At 39.8% G+C, this 11979-nt stretch overlaps 1 protein-coding gene across 1 annotated transcript in view; it reads left to right on the top strand.

The window, feature by feature from the left end:
• The first annotated feature begins 949 nt into the window (after positions 1 to 949).
• The window catches only part of CERS3 (ceramide synthase 3), a 134414-nt gene continuing 123384 nt past the window's right edge, over positions 950 to 11979 (top strand). The window contains exon 1 of the mRNA XM_040257028.1: positions 950 to 1032. The gene's annotated coding sequence lies outside the window, so the exon portion shown is untranslated. The remainder of the gene's footprint in view (positions 1033 to 11979) is intronic.

Genomic DNA, 11979 nt, shown 5'->3' with positions numbered 1-11979 from the left:
GAGTCAGCCAATGAGGAGAGCTTCAAACCAGGCTTTCAGGGAGGCAGCACTGCCCAGACCTCTTGGGAGGCAAGGTTTGGCTTATGAGACGGACAGGAATCAACTTGTTGAAGGTTTTTTACTTGTCAGAGCACCTTTAAATAATCCACGGTTGCAGCTGTTTCATCTTCAGACAAAGGAAAGTGAAAATGGTCCCAAAAGGTGTAACATCTCAAGTTCTGTAAAATGAGGGACACCTGCCTTTAAAATGGAAGCATCTGAAGCAGGCAAACAATGTTTATATCGTGCTACTAAGTTTGTTTTTCCTTGTCTGTGATGATTATTCTTTGAGACACAAAACAAAGCGAATCACATCTAACTATTCTAAAAAAAAAAAAAGATGACCTGATTTTTGGGGTCATTTTATGGTTCAGAAAGGGGATTTTTTTCAATTGCTAGGAAACAGGTGGAAAAATTGCATTTCTAAGAGTGATGCTCCTTAGTTACTGAGTTTTGTGGTGTGGTAGTGATTTAGCTAGTAAAATCCATGCCCACATTTCAGGCTTCTGGAGAGTAATACACTGTCAGACCAGCTCAGAGGACTGTGCCGGGCTGTCAGCAGTGTTTCGGGTGTCTCTCCGCCACTAAACCCTTTCCTTTTAATACAAAGAACAAGACTACCCTGAGTAGTAGTTGACGAATGACTGTGGGCACCGAAACGCAATCACAGTGAAGCAACTGATGCGTTTGTGATTCACTGTCTCAATGGATTCCACTTTTCTCCTCTCCAAGTGGTGAAACAGGAAACAGCATCGCATCAGGAAGAACCTGAAGGTGTCCTCCAGGAGCAGTGCCCCCACGTCACTCATTGCCCTCAGTCAGAAATCTTGACCTGCAACTTTAGAGGGTGGGTCTCTGAAAGAATGTCAGAGCTTACACAGCAGTGAGGTGTGTTCCTCTCTGATGAGAACGAAGCTGGCTGGAGCACTGAGAGTCTGGCTCTGACTGCTTTCACAAGCCAGGGGCCTCGTTGTGCACTGAAGTTTCAGAAAGGTAGGCACCATCTTATGGATGTTGTTGTTATTTGAGCACCTTCAAAACCAAGTTGGCCTTCACTCTGTGTATGTGTGTGTGCATGAGAGAGAGAGAGAGAGAGATGATCAAAATGTTTGTTTTTTTGGCCTGATGCAGGAGAGAGACAGAAAACAGAAGTTCAAAGCCATTTGCTTGATATGTTTTTAGTAATGAAGAGTAAATGGTGAATTCAAACTTCTACTTGTAACCTGTATTACTTGCTCTTGGCAAGTTTAAACTGTTTCATTGAAGACACAGGAAGAATTGTTCAGAGAGTGAAATCACGTGAGGCCGAACGCTCCGTCAGTGTAGCTTGATTTATTTGGAAAGCCTTGACTCAAGCTGAAATGAAAAGGGTGCCCATGGATCTCCAGGCAGCATGAAAAAGGCCATTTCAGACTACTTAAGAATGTCATAAATTTGGAACAAGGCAGAACTTGCTCATCTCACAGTGACAGGCTTTTTTAAGCTTGTTCCATCTTGAGGGAGATAATGTCATGTCCAGAAGACATTAGCTGATTAATTCTAAAACTTCCAGCTTTGTGCAGAAAAACAAAAGCAAAACTTTATTTTTTTCTAACCCATGTTTAGTGAGGGTATTCTTTTAAGCAATTTTATTTCCTGAAAAGCCTTATACAGAGCAAGGGAAAGAAATTTGGGGAACTTACCGGATGATGATTCATTCATTAATCTGTAATATACAAGGTCTTTCTCCACTACAAGTGAGGGTTCAGACTTTACACAACACCTTTCATTTCTCTCGGGTTTCCACTTAAAATTTCATCAGTAAAATCCTGGACAAAGGGACAAATTCTTGAAGAGGAAAATAGATACAGATAATAATTGTATAGTCTTCCCATTAAAAAATTTCTGTCATTTCTAAAAGCAATCACATTCATTTACATAAGTTTGAAGATAATTCTGGATTTAGTAGTAAACTGCACTAATTGAGTCCTTATTGTGTATTTATGCATTTCACATTTAATTCAATGAGACAAGACTCATGCCATTTTCAGATAAGGAAATTTAGTCTCAGTGAGATTTATAGCAGCGTAGTAGGGAAGTGAGAGAGCCAGAACTCTGTTGCCTTTCTGCACACAGAATATATGTATGATTGGAGCCCTCTGTGTTCCTATCCTTTTCCATCAGCCCTTTATGAGTCCTTGTCACATGGAGGAGTTTCTGAATCCATAATAATATGCAAATTTTGATTTCTGATAGAGCAAAAGACCAAGCGTCAATCTATATTTGCTTCTGCTTGGGGAGTGAAGTCATGATGAAGTTGACTGAACATGGGCTAGACAGACCTAGATTTGAATCCCTGCTATGTGACCTAGGCAAGTTAGTGAAATTCTTCAAAGCTCAATTTCCTTATTTATAAGCTAATTATAATAATGTCCATCTCATAGCCTTGATATAAGGACTAGAGAGACAAATAGTGAAAGTGCCATCTGCATGATTGAAAAATGGTAGACTTTCGATCAATAATAATCATCATTTCTCCAGTAACTTGTTGATGCTTTGACATGCTGGATATCAGCAGTGACAACAGAGGCAAGACCCTTCCTTCACGGAGCTAACTGGTGCTTATTTATTATATCATCATGTGACTGACTTTCTGTGAAAATTATGATTATTGAGACCCTTTATGGTGGATACAGTCTGGCTTTGACATAGCCTCTGAAGCAGGGTAATGAAAGTCCTGTGCCAAGATTCCCCTAAAATATAGTAAAATCCAGCAAAAAGCAAGAACATCAGATACTTCTTTTATAAAAGTCAGTCTGTTTTGCTAATCATTTCAGAGTTAGAGGTCAGGAAGGATGTGCTTTTATGCAAACATTTACACACGTGCGCACACACACACACAGAATTCATCTGAGTTTTCCTGGGCCCACAAAGCCATAGCAGAGCTTTCCTGACAGGATAGGTGTGGGAGGAGGGTCTGGCTCCAAGAACTCATGGAACAGAGTGTAGTGTGGCAGCCATTCATTTGCTTTAGGTCCTAGGCCATCTACTCAAGAGCCCTGGGCTTTCCAGGGCTTTCCCAGTGTGAATTTAGGGACAAAGCTTGAACTGGAGATAATATACAGTTATAAAGACAAAATTGGGGGCAAGAGCAACTTACTTACCAGCTAAAAGCCTGGAGTTAAGTAGGCCGGTTGGCATCAAGAATGGTATTTTGGCATCTGTCCCTAACTTTGAATCCCAATAAACTGCAGATCATATCAGAGAGATATGAGAGGGACACAGGGAAGCTCCCTCTGGAATCCAATGCAACTGTATTCTTCCTTTTCCTGGCAACACCTGCATACCCAATACCACTGATCTTGTTGGTTTAATACACCCTGAGTTTTTTTTATGTAGTTGGTAGACCCAGAATGACAACCCAGACCAGAGAGTTGGCACTATGAAAGAAGGCTTTCTAAAGTGGCAAGACTGACTTTTGTAAGCCCATTGCAACAATCAGTCTCATCATTTTATGGGTCATGTTGCCTTAAGATTGTGTCTTGTAGCAAGGATTTTAAAGGATGAAAATATAAACTAAGTTAAAAGCCTAATTAAGTTAAGACTTAGGTAATAAACCCTCAAACAGCAGGTAGATGGAGAGATTAAGAATCTTTTACCTTATATAAAACTATAATAGCCTGAATTCTCTCCAGGGATTTCTGTGAATGGGGGACAGATGTTTGATTGTAAGTGGACTGCAGCAATCACTGTGTTTTAAAACAGTTAAATTATTTTGAAATTTCATTATTATCAGACCTTAAACTCTGCAGAAACCCACTAACAAATGGAAGGGAGCTGTGTAAGAGGGGATGTGACCTTGGGATACATTTCTCCTTTCCCAGGTAGGAGGGTTTAGAATTTCCCAGGCAGTGAGAGAGTGAGAATTTCCCAGGCTGCTCAAATAGAAAATGTTTTGGTTCACTTTAAAAATCATTTTCTTTTTTTTTTGAAATATAAATTTATTTATTTTAGTTGGAGGTTAATTACTTTACAATATTGTATTGTAAAAACCATTTTATCTGTATTTATTTGTTTATTTTTTTGCCCACGTGGTCTCTGGCAAGTCTTTGGAGAGCAGTTGTGTAGTGTTCTAAGGAGTGTGAGCTGAGCTGGCCAGAGACCTGATGTGTAGCTGGCATTTAGTGTACAGAAACTCCAGCTCAGTGAGAAGGTTCCCCTTTTCCCTTGAATTATATCTTCAGGAAATACCAGGAAACTGAGATGCTTAACCAGAATTTCCAAATCCCTCTGCTTAGGATTGGTATACACAAACATACCCCACACAGACACACACACACATGCACACGCATGACATAGACACAGACACACACATATCCACACACATTCATGTGCATAATATAAAAACAAAATTAAAAGATACATTGTGTGTGCAGCAAAAGTTTAGCTCTCATGTCATAGAGTGCAAAAAATTGGGCCTTCTGCCCTCTGAAACGTGCTGTGTGGTCACTGGGCCTGGAGAAAGGAGAAATGGAAGCAGTTTTCTAGCTTTTTAAAAAACTGAGATATAATTTACATATTCGTTTCAGATGTTGTTACATAATAATTTAATAGTTGTATATATTGTGAAATAATTACCAAATACAATTCTCATTAATGGGAAAACTGTAAAATTCACAGCTAATACATATATGTAGGTTATTTGAAAAGATAAAATATTACATTGAGGGATTAGAAATCATTTTTGCTTACATTTCCATATTCTAAAATGAAGTAATTAGGAAGGGAAAATCATATGGCACAATCCACTTGTTCTTTATAAAGTCCTTATGTTTAAAAACAAAGCCCATTTCTTTTATTTGGTTTCATTGGCCAGACATACTTTAGCAGATAGTCAGTAAATACTCACTGGTTAGACTGACAGGCGGAACAATAATTATTTCAAGATTCAAGCAAAAATTCTAAGAGCCTTTTCTTTAATAATAAAGATTACTTAACATCATTTAATAACTAAATTGGCTTCAATTTCTTCCCCTCAATTTTTTGTTTTCTTGCTTGACATCTGATTAAAACTTTAAAACTGTGAAACACGCTGAACAAATCTCAAACTGTGCCGATGAGCAGTTTTCATGTGTGATGTTCCCATCACAGGCTCACTGTTACTTCTGACCTTGGGTCAGCATTACAGACTTGTAATGAGCTCCTCCTGTTCCATTAGCTTGGCTTTCCCTTGCTTGTTTCCAGTATATCTGCTTTCTGTGAATTCTGGTCTACAACCACCTGTGGAAGAGAAAAACTTCAGAACTTTGCTAGATGATGACTGTAAAATAATATTCAGGTTGGATTTTCCTAAGTAATTTTTTCACAGGTTACATTTTAGCAGTGGTTTTCAAACCTTTTTTTTTGTTTGTTTGTTTTTGATGATCACTGATGGTAAATACTTTCGGATCTCCACTTAGAATGCACACACACATTAATTGGAAAAAGTTTCCGAAACAGTATTTGATACGTATTGATGTTTTCTCTTCTGTTCAGTTCCACTGCATAACCTTTCTGGCCTGACCTAGTAATTTTGTAGCTGATGCATGTATCACTCATGTCTGACTCTTTGCCACCCTATGGACTGTAGCCTGCCTGGTTCCTCTGTCCATGGGATTCTCCAGGCAAGAATACTGGAGTGGGTTGCCATGCCCTCCTCAAAGGAATCTTCCCAGCCCAGGGATCAAACCTGAGTCTCCTGTGTCTCCTGCGTTGCAGGCAGATTCTTTACCACTGAGCCACCAGGGAAGCCTTTGTAGCTGGTAGTGGTTCTCAATACTAGCTGAAAGGAAGACTTAACTAGGGAATTTGAAATATATATGTTAAGGTCAAAATCACACTAGACCTATGAAAAAGACTAGAAATTCCAAAAATAGACCTCTGCTTTACATATCAGACACAATACATTAACTCCAATACATAGTGGACCCTTGATTTATAACATTATAGATACTATAAGGAAAGAATGACCATTTGAATATCTATATGGACAAAATCTTGTTTCTAAACTCAAAATGTATAAAGATCTAAGTGTTAATATGGATCTGTGCTCTTCAGTACAGTAGGAATTGAATATCATGATTATTTTGTTTACTTTCCGAGTATCTTTTTCTTTTTGTTCAACTTTAAGACGTTTATTCACCAGTGTGATGACACGGGGAAATTTGGAATCCCCTCTTACAGCACGTGGAACCAGCAACCTGCCCGTGGGTCAGCCCGGCCCCAGTTCCACCACTTTTCTCTAGGTTTCCGAGTGCTCCTGCTTTACAGAATCAGGTTACTGTATGGTTTAGCAGAAAAAAAAATTGAGGAAATACTCAATAAATTTTAGTTTAGAGAGGAAGGAATTTTAAAAAGGCTTAGAAACCTGTAGATTCCCACCTCATGATCAACAGAGTTGAACTGGCACATGTTGGAGCTTCCCCAGCAAGAGAAAAGGAGTTGGCACTGTACCTGGTAGCACTGACTTGGGACCTTGGTATGTGTCAGCGCGGTATTTTCTTTGATTCATAGCAGCTAATGGCAGAAATCAAAGAGACAAAGGAAAATCATATAAATATATATTAGAAAGAAATTTAAGGATGCCCTTTTCAAAAATATATATATTTGAGAAGTGTAGAAACCTAGGGAAATTTTTATTTTTAAATAATATGTTCCATTTTCATACAGTATACCCAGGATGTTTTTCCCTCCAGGTGCTTTTGCAGGCAAAAGATCCGTAAATTTAAAGCCATGGTTTTAATCATTAATTCTCCCAAAAGTATAATTAATAGATGAGATATTTCCCCTGTATTCTAGACTTTGCAAATACTCCCCATGTCTCTCTTTGACTACGTCTCTCTGTCTCTGTCTTTCCCCCTATCTTCTTAAAACCTGGGTGTTACATGCATTTTTTTTTCATTAAGGGACTTCTTGCATTAGATAGATCTGGACAGGAATGACTAGTTCTCTTCAGTTTTGAGATCTTACAAGTTGTTTTCTTTGGATGAGTAAGTAGCAAGAGCTGGTGGCCACAGACAGTGAAGTTGCCCTGCTGAGGAAGGGACACGACCCATCCCTTTTGCGCAAAGGAGGAAACAGTGACTATGCCAGCAGGTGCCCAGTTTCCCAATCTCCTGCCAGCACTACTTGCTAGGGGCAAATCTCCCTTTCTATTGTTCTTTTTTAATGATTTCTGAGTCAAGAAAGCTGCTGGGAACGTGTAATTGAGGTTATTTTTCTGCATTTCTTCACTGCATCCCTGTCCTGTGCTATAGGCCGTCACACCCACACGTGCCACCCTTATCTGAAGAGTATGGGAATCTTTGTCATCTTGTTCTTTTCCAAGGGATGCTTCCTTCTTCAGAGGCAGCAGAAAATATTTCATAAGCAAATATTTTAAATATTAAAATTGGGGGCTTGCTTCATCATGTTGCCCCAATAACACCAAAGTGAAAGTCGCTTAGTCAAGTCTGACTCTTTGCGACCCCATAGATTATAGCCTGCCAGGCTCCTCTGTCCTCAGAATTCTCCAGGCCAGAATACTGGAGTAGATAGCTATTCCCTTCTCCAGGGGGATCTTCCCAACCCAGGGATCAAACCCAGGTCTTCTGCATTGCAGGCAGATTCTTGACCATCTGAGCCACCAGGGAAGCCTTCCCTGGTGAGCCACTAAGTCCTTCCCTAAAAGTAACTTGCCTCCTCTTTATCAGTGAGTAAGACAGATGTTCCAAATTCCTTCCTTTAAAAAAAATTGTTTATTTTTGGCTGCGGTGGGTCTTCGTTGCTCCACACAGGTTTTCTCTGGTTGCGGTGTTCGGGCTTCTCGTTGCCGTGTCCGGGCTTTCTCTCATTGCAGAGCAGGACTCTGTGGCCTGCAGGCTTCAGTAGTTGTGGCACATGGGCTTAGTTGCTCCTTGGTATGTAGGGTCTTCCTGGACCAAGGATCGAACAAGTATCCCCTGCATCGCACTGCATTGCAGGATGGATTCTTAACCATTGGACCACCTGGGAAATCCCCAAATTCCATCTTGATCAAGACGTGGCTGTGCACCCTTCTATAGGTTTCACTCTCTGTCATAGAAGATTCCTTTGTTGATACTGCACGGGACAAGGACCATGATGTAAGAAATCCTGCTGACGCTGAGAAAATGAATTACCTACCCTGTCAAGGAAATGAATTATCCCTCAGAAAAGCATTTCCCAACTAACACTTGGTCGAGTAACCTCAATACCGATCAAGGTATTGTAGGAAATCGACGAACGATGGCTGGCTGTGGTGCCACCTGAAAGTCCAAAATACTGTTGAGGTGGAAATGTAAACAGTGACCACAGTACCAGCACCTGCAGTTTACTGGGCACTTACTATATATCAAGCATTATGCAGAGTGGTTTAGACACACGGCCTCGTTAATCCTGACCTAGATTTTACAGACATAAAAATTGTTATACCTGTTTTACAGATGAGATCATATAGCTTTAAAGGGGTGAGGATGTGTGTTCAGATTCCCAAACACTTATTCTTGACAGGCCAGTAGGCCTTGGGTTCCTACACATCCTGTCCTGAAATTCTGTCCCAGTGTGTTGTGTGTGGGGAGGTTTGGGCATCCCCCTTGTGATCTTTGGGGAGGTTGGCACCAGGTGACGCTGCACAGTACAGCCTCTTCAGGGCTTGTCTCCAGGCTGTCTGTTTAGCACAGTTTGTGTCTGTTGTGTGGGCTTCTTTTACTGGAAGAAAAATATGAAATGAGTTATCTTTTCTCAGTAGCGAGAGATGTGCACTTCATGGCAGGAAGGCAGCTAGGAAGGACAGGAGGTGTCCCATTCCTTGCCCTTGGAAAATCTTTTTAAACTTACCATTTATTTAATCTTATTATTTAAGATTTAAGGATTCTTGCCGCTACCCAATATGGTCGAGATAATAAGATAGTATCATTATATAACATTGGTTCTGTACTTCACTGTATTCAGGTATTTTTACATGCCTAATCACTCGTAATCCACAACAGGTCCTTGTAGAATTAGCCCCATTTAATGGTAATTCAGATGAAGATTCAGAGAGGCTGAGCTGTCCAAGACCATTTAGCTATTAAACGACAGAGTGAACCCAGGCCATCTGACCCTAGGTCCAAGGTTCTTTCTTTTCAACCATTTGAAAGGCAGTGAGCTGCTTGAGGTGGTGTATGTGGCACTGCATCCCTTTTTTTTTAATTCTTCGAGTGCAGGTTTGTGATTTGTATGGCAGTCTTCGCGACCTGAGACTAAGTGGGCCGGGAGCTTCTGCAGGCTCTGCACCCAGCCAGTCCTCCAATGTCTCCAGTGGGAAAACTTGAGACAGAATGAGGGCCTCGCCTTGGGCTCCTCTGAGTCTCTAGCAGCAACAAGGTTCTCAACTCCCTTGCTTTTGCCTACATCACTCACTTGCGCTTGGGACTAATAACAGGGTAATTTGTGAAGCAAGATGTGTGACTCACCAAACAGGGAGGAGAGCCTGTAAGGAAGGACTCGGAGGAGAAGAGCAACATATTTAACAGCAACTGGAAAGGAAATGGCTGACATGATGCTAATTGAGTTAAGATTTCTTTCCATTGCAACACCATTTTCTGGTTACCCAGCTATTAATTTGTATTTTAGGCTTCTAAAGTTAGCTAAAAGGGGCAGGGCAGGGGGAAGAGAGGAAGGGAATTCTACCTTTGAAGGCAAAATTATCAAATCTGTATTGCTTTCTCATAGATTTCTTCTCAGTCATCTTGGACCCCTTTTCTTTGAACCCTAGGATGTGCATTTTTCTGAAGCTTACCTATTGTGTAACGTTGCTTTACATCCTTATGATTTCAGCCATAGCCATGTGTGAGCTCCTATCCATATCACCAGTCTGAAAACACTTCATCACTAACTTGCCTCTCTCTGTCCTGAGCTGGCCTTTGGCAGTCTTTGTCAGTTAATGACTAGGTCAGAGATGAACCAGATTAAGGTGAAGAGGCATCCAGGAGAATTACTTTTTGATGACTACTGCCTCCTTAAATGCCTTTTGCTGTGTTATCTTTATTATCTCCAGAATCTAAAGTCAGTTTATAGATCTCAAGAATCTGTCTTCCTGCTGACCAAATAAGCACATTTTAAAATTTTAGTTACCTGTTTGTGTGTATAGAAAGGCAGTGATAAGTTTTATCTAGGTAACAAACTTGCCTTATTTCAAATCAGCTATTAGTTTTTGTGTTTGAAACATTAACTTAAAAATTAGCCCCTTAAAAAAAATAAGGTGAAATAAATCACCTTAATAACATCTTTTAGTCATAGGAAGCTGGGTGCCTATTGGGAAAGCAATAATTTAAAAATCTTAAATACCCAGAATTTTGCTGTTTTCAATTATTGTTTTCATGTTTCCATCTAGATTTTGTCTCTGCAAACATGCTCACACACATATATGTATATGATTAAAATAGTATGTTATATAGACCATACACTATCATGTGCTCATAGTATAGATGTAATTTTGAATTTTCTTTTTTTAAACATGTTATAACACTTTTCATATTTATAACTTTTCATGTGTGTGTTAGTCGCTCAGTTGTGTCTGACTCTTTGCAACCCTTGGACTGTGGTCCACCAGGCTCCTCTGTCCATGGAATTCTCCAGGCAAGAGTGCTGGAGTGGGTTGCCATTGCCTTCTCCAATAAATTTCACAATTTTTAGCATTAACTGTGTATTATTACATAAAATTAACATTTTAAAATGTATTTAAACATTTCAGGTTTTTAAAATCCATTATTTACTAACACTAAAGTGTTATTTATTAACCAGGGTTTAAAATATTTGCTCAGATAACACATATTTCTAGGTAGGCTTGAACATTTTAATGACTCCTAAAATTTATTATTCCATTCCAGGACGATGGTATCATTTATGTTGCCACCAGTAACATAGGAATGTAATGGTTTTATATTTACATGGAAATGATGTATATAAAACATTTACAGCATCATTAGCACTGAGTGTTATTTTTAAATTGTCTTCTATTTAATAGGTGTCATGTATAGAATTTTAGGAAGTGAAAGTTCATTTAGTTCTCTTTAGAAGGGCAACATGGTATTTAATAACTTGACTCCAATTTACAATTTAACAGGCATATAATACAGTCATTTACAAATATTTACTCACTTTGTCATTTTAACAACTTCATCAATGTAGTACTATTATTATTTCTGTTTTGTAGATAAGGAAATTGTCATTAGTTGTCCAAGGGCACATAGCTAGTTAGTGTCAGAACCTAGACAGTCTGGCTCCAAAATCCATGTGATTGACCACTGTGTTATACTGGCTCCGTTAACATCTGTTGAGAACTTACTGTTGCTTCAGTTTCTGTAGGCCAACTTACGGATACTATTGTGAGCAAAACAACTGTAGTCCTTGCTCTAGTAGACCTTGAAGTCTGGGGAGGGAACCAGACTTTAATCAAAACAACATATATACAATTACAAACTTGATACGTGTTATGAAGAAAAAGAATGCAGTAATGGAAGAATCAAACAGGAATGTTTCTTTTAGCTGTAGGAGTGATGGGGTTAAGGGTCATGGAAAGTTTCAATAAAGATCTTAGAGACACTTAAATTGAGACTTGAAGGATAAGGAGGCAAGAGTAGTGTGAAGATGGATGACCCTAGCATTCTAGGCCAAAGGAGCAGTCTGTGCATATGCCCTGAGGCAGGAAAGGAGTTGGCTTGCCTTTTGCTCTAAGGGTCATAAAGTCAACCAGCTTGCTTGTGGGATCAGAAAGTGAGGGGAAGGGGAGCAGAAGACAGCCTAGAAAAGCAGACTGGGGGTCCAGTGGTCCAGGGCCGTGCTACAAGTTTCTCACTCACAGAAGTGTGCACACTGAGGAAGAGTGTGAGAGTGCGCACTGGGGAAGACTGTGAGAGTGTGCACTGAGAGAGTGCACACTGG

Source organism: Oryx dammah, unplaced genomic scaffold (assembly GCF_014754425.2).
Source record: "Oryx dammah isolate SB20612 unplaced genomic scaffold, SCBI_Odam_1.1 HiC_scaffold_16, whole genome shotgun sequence".
NCBI lineage: Eukaryota > Metazoa > Chordata > Mammalia > Artiodactyla > Bovidae > Oryx > Oryx dammah.
This window is presented reverse-complemented; position numbering and strand designations above follow the sequence as displayed.